Genomic DNA, 7,470 nt, shown 5'->3' with positions numbered 1-7,470 from the left:
TAAAAATTTCAGACACTTTTTCCTAAGTATACCAAAAAAGTATTATGGTAAGTCCGGGGAAGTTGGCCATAGTTTTTTTTAAAGGCCTGTTAAAATAAGAAGATAGTGATTTATGTATTAACTTTTATTGCTAATTAAACATTGAACATTGAACTTACAAATAATAATAGAAATGATAAATTTTTTAAATGTAAACAATCTTAAAATTAATATTTTTTAAAAAAACACGTTTGGCCATCTCTCCCGGATTGTACGGGGGAGATGGCCAATACTTTAAAATCATTCTTTGGCTTTTCGCTGTATCAGAATTCTTTATTTAAAGTGATTAATACTTCTTTTCTTCTTCTGGCCATATTTCGAACATTTATCATTAAATTCAGTGCAATTTTCATGAAACCAAAAGTGACAATCATTGCACTGAATATATATATATAAAAAAGTGTTATTTTGTAGACCTGTGTTATGATTGTTTATAAATGTTTTTAAGATTTAATTACACAATAGTGATTATTTTATTTGATCATATTTAAATTTGAAAATCTTTGTTGGAGAGTCTTGTTGCAATATATGTCATAAAAAATGTCATTTGCCACAGAATGAATGTTTTTTTTAGCGAACACACGAATCTCAAGGGTGCCAATAACTTAAACAGTGTGGCCATCTCACCTAATGTCAGGAGACAAATTGACACAACTAAAATTTAAATAAATAAATTTTTGGAATAAATATAAAGTTATGACAAAACTTGGGTCATGTACTTTACAAAAAAACATGACATTCAAAATTATTCTATAAAATAACATAACACCAGTGAGAAACGTAAACGCATCACTTTTTTCCGAACTAGTCAAAATAACAAATCAGATTTTTACATACTTTTTCAATTGTTTTCGTGAAGTTTTTTCTTTTAATTGTGTTTTGCCACAAAACAAAGCGAACTAATCTTTAATAAGCGATACCTAACAGCTAATTCTATAAAATATTTGAATTGGCCATCTCTCCCGCATGGCCAACTCCCCCGGACTTACCCTACCTGGAGAGAAACTTATCTCTGTTACAGTTAAAGCTTTCTTTTCGTATACAATAAATTACAAAACTGCCAGTACTCGGCCAGTACTGATCCAGTAGTGGTGACCAATACTGGTGCCAACTCTGGTAGCCAATACTGGTAAAATAATATCATCCCAAAGTTACGCCAACTTTGGCGCCAATACTGGGTGCCAGTACTGCGCCAGTATTTTTCAGTACTGCACCAGTACAGCGCCATTAGTAAATTTTTGATTAGGCATAAATCACAATTAAAAATTTTAACTTTGGTAATTTACGGAAATTTCCGCTGTAATTTACAAAAATATATATAAATTATATATATATATATATATATATATATATATATATATATATATTTAAATAATTCAATGTTTAATAATAAAAAGCAGAATAACACACGAAAGTCCAGTCAAGCATAAATATCAAAAAAAAAGAAAATAATTATTTTTTTGATCAAAGGTTTTTTTATTCAATTACACTAAAATATACAATACTCAAATTTCAATAGTAATTGTATTTATTAGTGCACATTGCAAAAAATATTAACTTTTTTGTTTAAACATCCTGTGGGGACAGGTGAAATTTTGACGTTTTCAGCCTTAAAAACCACTTTTCACGAAAAATTATAATGTTAAATATAAAAGTAACTATTGGTTTTTGTTTGTAATCACAGAAATTACCTTTTACATTGGAATCGAAACATTATGTGAACATTATTTGTGATTTTTCTTTTCAAAAAAGCAAGTTGTGCGCTACGCGGAGAATAACCCATATATTCTAAGCATTTAGAATATATACTTAATACTAAGAATATATTCTAATTTTAAGAATATTACATACTGAATTTAAGTATAAAATATTCTAAAATAGGTCTCCATTATATATTCTTCAGTATATTTTTTTTGGTGTAAAAACTTTAAAATTTTTATTTTTTTATGACTATCAGAAATATTTTTTTTACAGAGGATGAAGGAATACTTGATAAGTTAGTTGTGACTACGTCAGGTGAACTTGTGCCTCCATCAAACAAAATTTTTTCTGAAGAAGTGTTGGAAAAAAAAAAAGTGTTGAATAAACAAAAAATATTTCAGGAAAATGTAAAAAAATCAAATGCTCGCCGAATAAATGAAGTCATTAAAAATGGCGAGTCATTATTTTCAGTTCCATTAAAGCGACAGAAATTAAATGATTTGAACGAAGGTAATACAAATTTTATAATGTGACGCTTCATGAGAAAAGGGACCTACCGCGACAAAACAGGGATAATTTACAGGAAAGGCGAACGTTCTGATAGGCTGAGACGCGTCAGAGAAAATCAGCCCCACTACGTTCCCACTACATCGTTCCTACAGCTCACCGATACAACAAGAATACTAGTAGTAGTGGTGGTGGGGATGGTTTCCGTATTCCACACACACAGAAAAATTTTGATGTGGCAGAAAACTATTTGTTGTGACAACAAATTACGTTAGCTAATATAGGGACAACGAACAAATTTGCTGTGGGGTCAAAAAAGTTTGCAGTGACAGTAAATTTTTAAAAATTAAGATAATACAGCAAAAAATAGTAAATTAAAATATGAAGTTTTTAAATAATAAATATGTTTGCAGTATAAAATTATTTATTATAATTTATTTTACTTTATTATTTTTATTTTTTTTTATTTTACTTTTACTTTATTATTATTATAATTATTATATAATTATTATGGCAAAAAATTTAGCTGTGGTTACTAATGTCGATAGATCCGATAGCAAACATCAGTTAGCATCTGTAAGCAATTCTTTTCTTTCCGTGCATGCTGAAACGCAATTAACATGGTTATGTTAAAACTTTATTACAAAAAATGTAATTAAAAATACAATTTTTGACTTTTTTATATGAAAGAGCAACTTAAATACTATAGATTCGCATATAAAACTGAAAATTAATTTTTTGTAGCTTTAGGTCCCTGTTTCGTGGAGCGTCACATATATTCAATAATTACATTTTTATTTAAAACAATATATCTCTATGAATTGATAATACTTAATATTTTTTAAAATAATTAGAATTGGAAACACAAACAAAGCTTGTAGCAGAAGAAGAAGACGAGGAAGATGAATATGTATCGATTGCGTCACCTAGGGCAGTTGGTCAAAGGACACTACAACCTTGGACACCTAAATCTAAGTCTATTCAATGTGGACTTAGAACAGATGAACCTAGGACATCCCGACTTGGAACATATGGTCCTAAGACAATACATCCTGCGACACTCCAACTAGGAACAAACAGACATAAAACAATTCGCCAAGAGTCAGAAAGATGTACCACAGTTGGACTTAGGGAAATTCAACCAGGGACACTCCTACCACGGAAAAATGAACCTAGGACAATTTTCCCCGAGTCGGTTAGACTTATTAGAAATGGACCTAGGACAATTTTGCCCAAGTCTAATAGACTTATTACAGTTGGACCTAGGGAAATTCAACCGGGGACACTCCGACTAGGGACAAATGGACCTAGGACAATTTTACCCGAGTCAGGGAGACTTATTACAGTTGAACCTAGGGAAATTCAACCGGGGACACTCCGATCAGGGACAAATGGACCTGGGACAATTCGCTCTGTGTCAGATGGACTTATTGATAAATCTTTCGCAGTTGGGCCTAGGATAATACAACCTGCAACAATTCAATCCACTACAAATAATCAAATAAAAGTTGCAGCAGAATATGAGAATAGTAGACCTACTTATTCGCAGTAAGAAAGAACAAATAAATCTTTACCACTGTTTCTCCTCATTTACTTTTGAATAACTACTTTTATTTACGTGTTTCAGATCTGTCGAAATGTGTGATAGAAGTGAAGAAATTCCAGATTTATCTGATGACGAGTCATCAAATACTTCTTCTTCAGAATCTGAAATGGAAGACTTCACCGAAAGCGTTAAAAAAATCTCGTCATTTCTACCTATGAAAAGTATGATAAAAAAATAGTTGTATAAAATATTTGTTATTGAAAACTGTGATTAGTTACTGTGATTTATAAAAAATTCTCTTTTCTTTGCAGTCAAGCGTACTCACATACAATGTTTAAAACTTTTTCTTGCTAGTATGGAGTATTCTTACGAATTAAGGAAGAAGAGCAAGTTCACTTCAAAGAACAAGTTTAAAGTAAGTATTTGTAAATATCTTTGGCTGATACAACGTATTTATAAATTTTCTAAAAATTATTTTCTTTTTGTAGATCCCAGTGGAATTTTTCGAATCCGGACCAGACATGGTAAAAAATAAAATTAATTTTTTAATTGAAATAATGTATAAATACTTTTACTTCTTGAAGTTGGCAAATTTTTCTGTTTAATATTAATTCATTTGATTTTGTATTTAATATGTTTTTTTCAATTTAGGAGGAAATATCACCACTGTGTGGATTTTTCGTCAAGGCAGACTTATACAATTTCATTTTACTCAGTGCAAAGACATGTACTGGGTATGATTGGAAGGAAATTGTAAAAACAACCTTGGTCGAAATATATGGCCAAAGTCTCATCCATTACTCGGCCAGTGGCAAAAGAAGCGAAAGACCAGGGATTGATATTCGTCTTTACAAGGGCTTGCATGGTAAAAGTTATCATTTTACTCAAAGCAAACCCACGTGAAAAAGTTCACGGGAATTGACCACCGGAAATTCTTGCGGAATTTATTGCGGAAATTCCGTTTGGAAATTCCGATACATTTTTTTCATATAATTTAGCACAAGAACTCTGTTTTTCAACATAACTGAATTAAAATTATTGTTTATAATGAACAAACACATTTTGTACATTGCACTTAAGAAAAATTTATTAAAATCGTTTTGTTTTTACTATTTATGAAACTAAACAAACAAAACTTTTAGGTTCGGAACTTGTGAATTGACAGGCCTGAATGCCAGCCATGTATAGATAATGGTGCCAAATTTAAAATGCGTCAAATTAAATGCAATAGTTTTTAAATTTACATTATTTTATAATAATTGAAAGAGCGAAAGTGTATTTCAAAATATTATAAGTTTCCATATTTTTACCTAATATTAATTCATGTCCAGTTTACATTTTGTCAACTTTTTTTAAAATTCAATTAATTATATAATAATATATTGTTATATAATTATAATAATATAATATAATTAATTAATAATTATATAATTATAATAAATAAATTTTGTAAAAATCTATAACGAAAAATTTTCCGAGAGTCAACCTTTATTATGTCACGTTATTTCTTGAAATTTTCTTCAGAGAATATAAAAACTTTAAAATTCAACGAGACGTAATTCAATTAATTATATAACAATATATTGTTATATAATTAATTGAATTACAATATATTGTTATATAATTAATTGAATTACGTCATAAAATTTTTTTAATTCCATGAAGTGTTTTTTCTAACGAATTTGCATCTTCTTATCAATAAATTATTGTACTCATTAATCTTTCACCAAATAAAAAACAGCACAATGGATAAATATCTGGGGAATTCCTAGTAGCAAATTTTTAAAAAATAAGTCAACATGCCTAAAAACGTTAGCGAAAAATAAAAATAAATTGATTTTACAAAATATAAAGTTAAACAATTTGACAAAATAGCATTTATAATATGCACATTAGTTTGATACTCGAGAACTTTCTCGTTGTCGAATTTTAGAGTTTTTATATTCTCTGAAGAAAATTTCAAGAAATAACGTGACATAATAAAGGTTGACTCTCAGAAAATTTTTCGTTATAGATTTTTACAAAATTTGGTTAATTTCTCTAAAAATTTGACAAAAGGTAAACTGGACATGAATTAATATTAGGTAAAAATATGGAAACTTATAATATTTTGAAATACACTTTTGCTCTTTCAATTTTCAAACATTTTAATTCAGTTATGTTAAAAAACAGAGTTCTTGTGCTAAATTATATGAAAAAAATGTATCGGAATTTCCGGTGGTCAATTCCCGGGAACTTTTTCACGTGGGAAATAACTTTTAGAACTTAAAGGGAAACTTAATATCCCCCTTCAAGGACAACTTTTTTTAAAAATATTTTTTACATACTATTATAATTATTAATGTATATTAAAGTATTCATAGTGCAATATATAATTATCTTTTTTATTTTTTTAGGTTGGTCGAATCAAGTTTCCAACGGCGCAGTTAGCCACAAAGTTCTGAAATGCTTTATTAATAAATTAATTAATAATAAAATAAGTAGCAGCAAAAAATCAATTAGACCAACTGCAGGTAAAGGAAAAGTGTCAGGAAAAAGTAAAATCATCGACAAAAGCAAACCAGACAACGACAACCAGTTTGCGGAAATGGTCTTTTCAAAGGAAGATCAATTGATCTTTGATGAATCAATCAATCAATCAAATGATGAACTTGATTCAAATTATATATATTTGGAGAAAAATTATCTTTTATCCAATGAAGAACAAGTTTGAAAATAATTTCATACTTAGGCCGACTTTTAATTTTTTAAGTAATTTAAATTTTTTTTAACATGTCAAATTACATAACTTTTTGTACTTTTATTGTTTATAATAAACATATTTTACGCTTATAAAAAGTTTAAAAATTTTTATAAAATAACTAAAATTACTGTACTTATTAGAATGTCTAACATGATATCACATTTGTTCGGTATAGTCCAAAATTTTACTGAAATATAAATAAAAACAAATATGTAGTACAAAAATTGTTTATCAATATTTAAAAAAAGAATTATTTCTATGTAATTTCTAATATAATTTATTGTAATATTGGAACTTTACGACTTTACCGGTCGAGTGTGACGTCAAGTTATACATCTTTGTAAGTACAATAACTCGCAAAGCGCAAGCGCATATCCTGTAAATAGTAGACTCTACTAGTATATAAACAGGTCTTAATTATGTTCTGTATAAGTACTAAAGTTGTACTAGATCGGAAAATGTAAGATCATAAAAGAACTTACGTAGGTCTTAAGGTAACATGGAGTAAGAACTGCATAAGTACTAATACGTACTACAAATTTAGTACTTAGTAGTTCCTACTCAGACTTTAAATTTCGACTCGGGTAACCTCTATTATTTTCATGACGTATGTCATCTTCCATGGGTTTTTTTTTAAAATATTTTTTTGTTTTTTTTAGTATTATGTGATACTATAGCTTGTACTATGTTCAAAATATTTTGTTTGGTGCTTTAAATATTACTTTTGAAATTATTTATTTTTCAAAAAATTTTTTGATATAAACTATCCGTTAAAATTTTTTTATTAATTTTATTTCACCAAAAGTAACTATGTATGTGTATATCTAAACTGTCTTTAAGTAAATTAATAAATTACTATAAAGTGAAAATTTTAATAAAATCTTTAGTCAAAAAAAAATCGGAAATAATATATCAAATGAACCACCAGAACGTA

The sequence above is a fragment of the Leptopilina boulardi genome, unplaced genomic scaffold (assembly GCF_019393585.1).
Source record: "Leptopilina boulardi isolate dan_hultmark-lab unplaced genomic scaffold, ZJU_Lbou_2.1 LbouV2_193, whole genome shotgun sequence".
Classification (NCBI taxonomy): domain Eukaryota; kingdom Metazoa; phylum Arthropoda; class Insecta; order Hymenoptera; family Figitidae; genus Leptopilina; species Leptopilina boulardi.
This window is presented reverse-complemented; position numbering follows the sequence as displayed.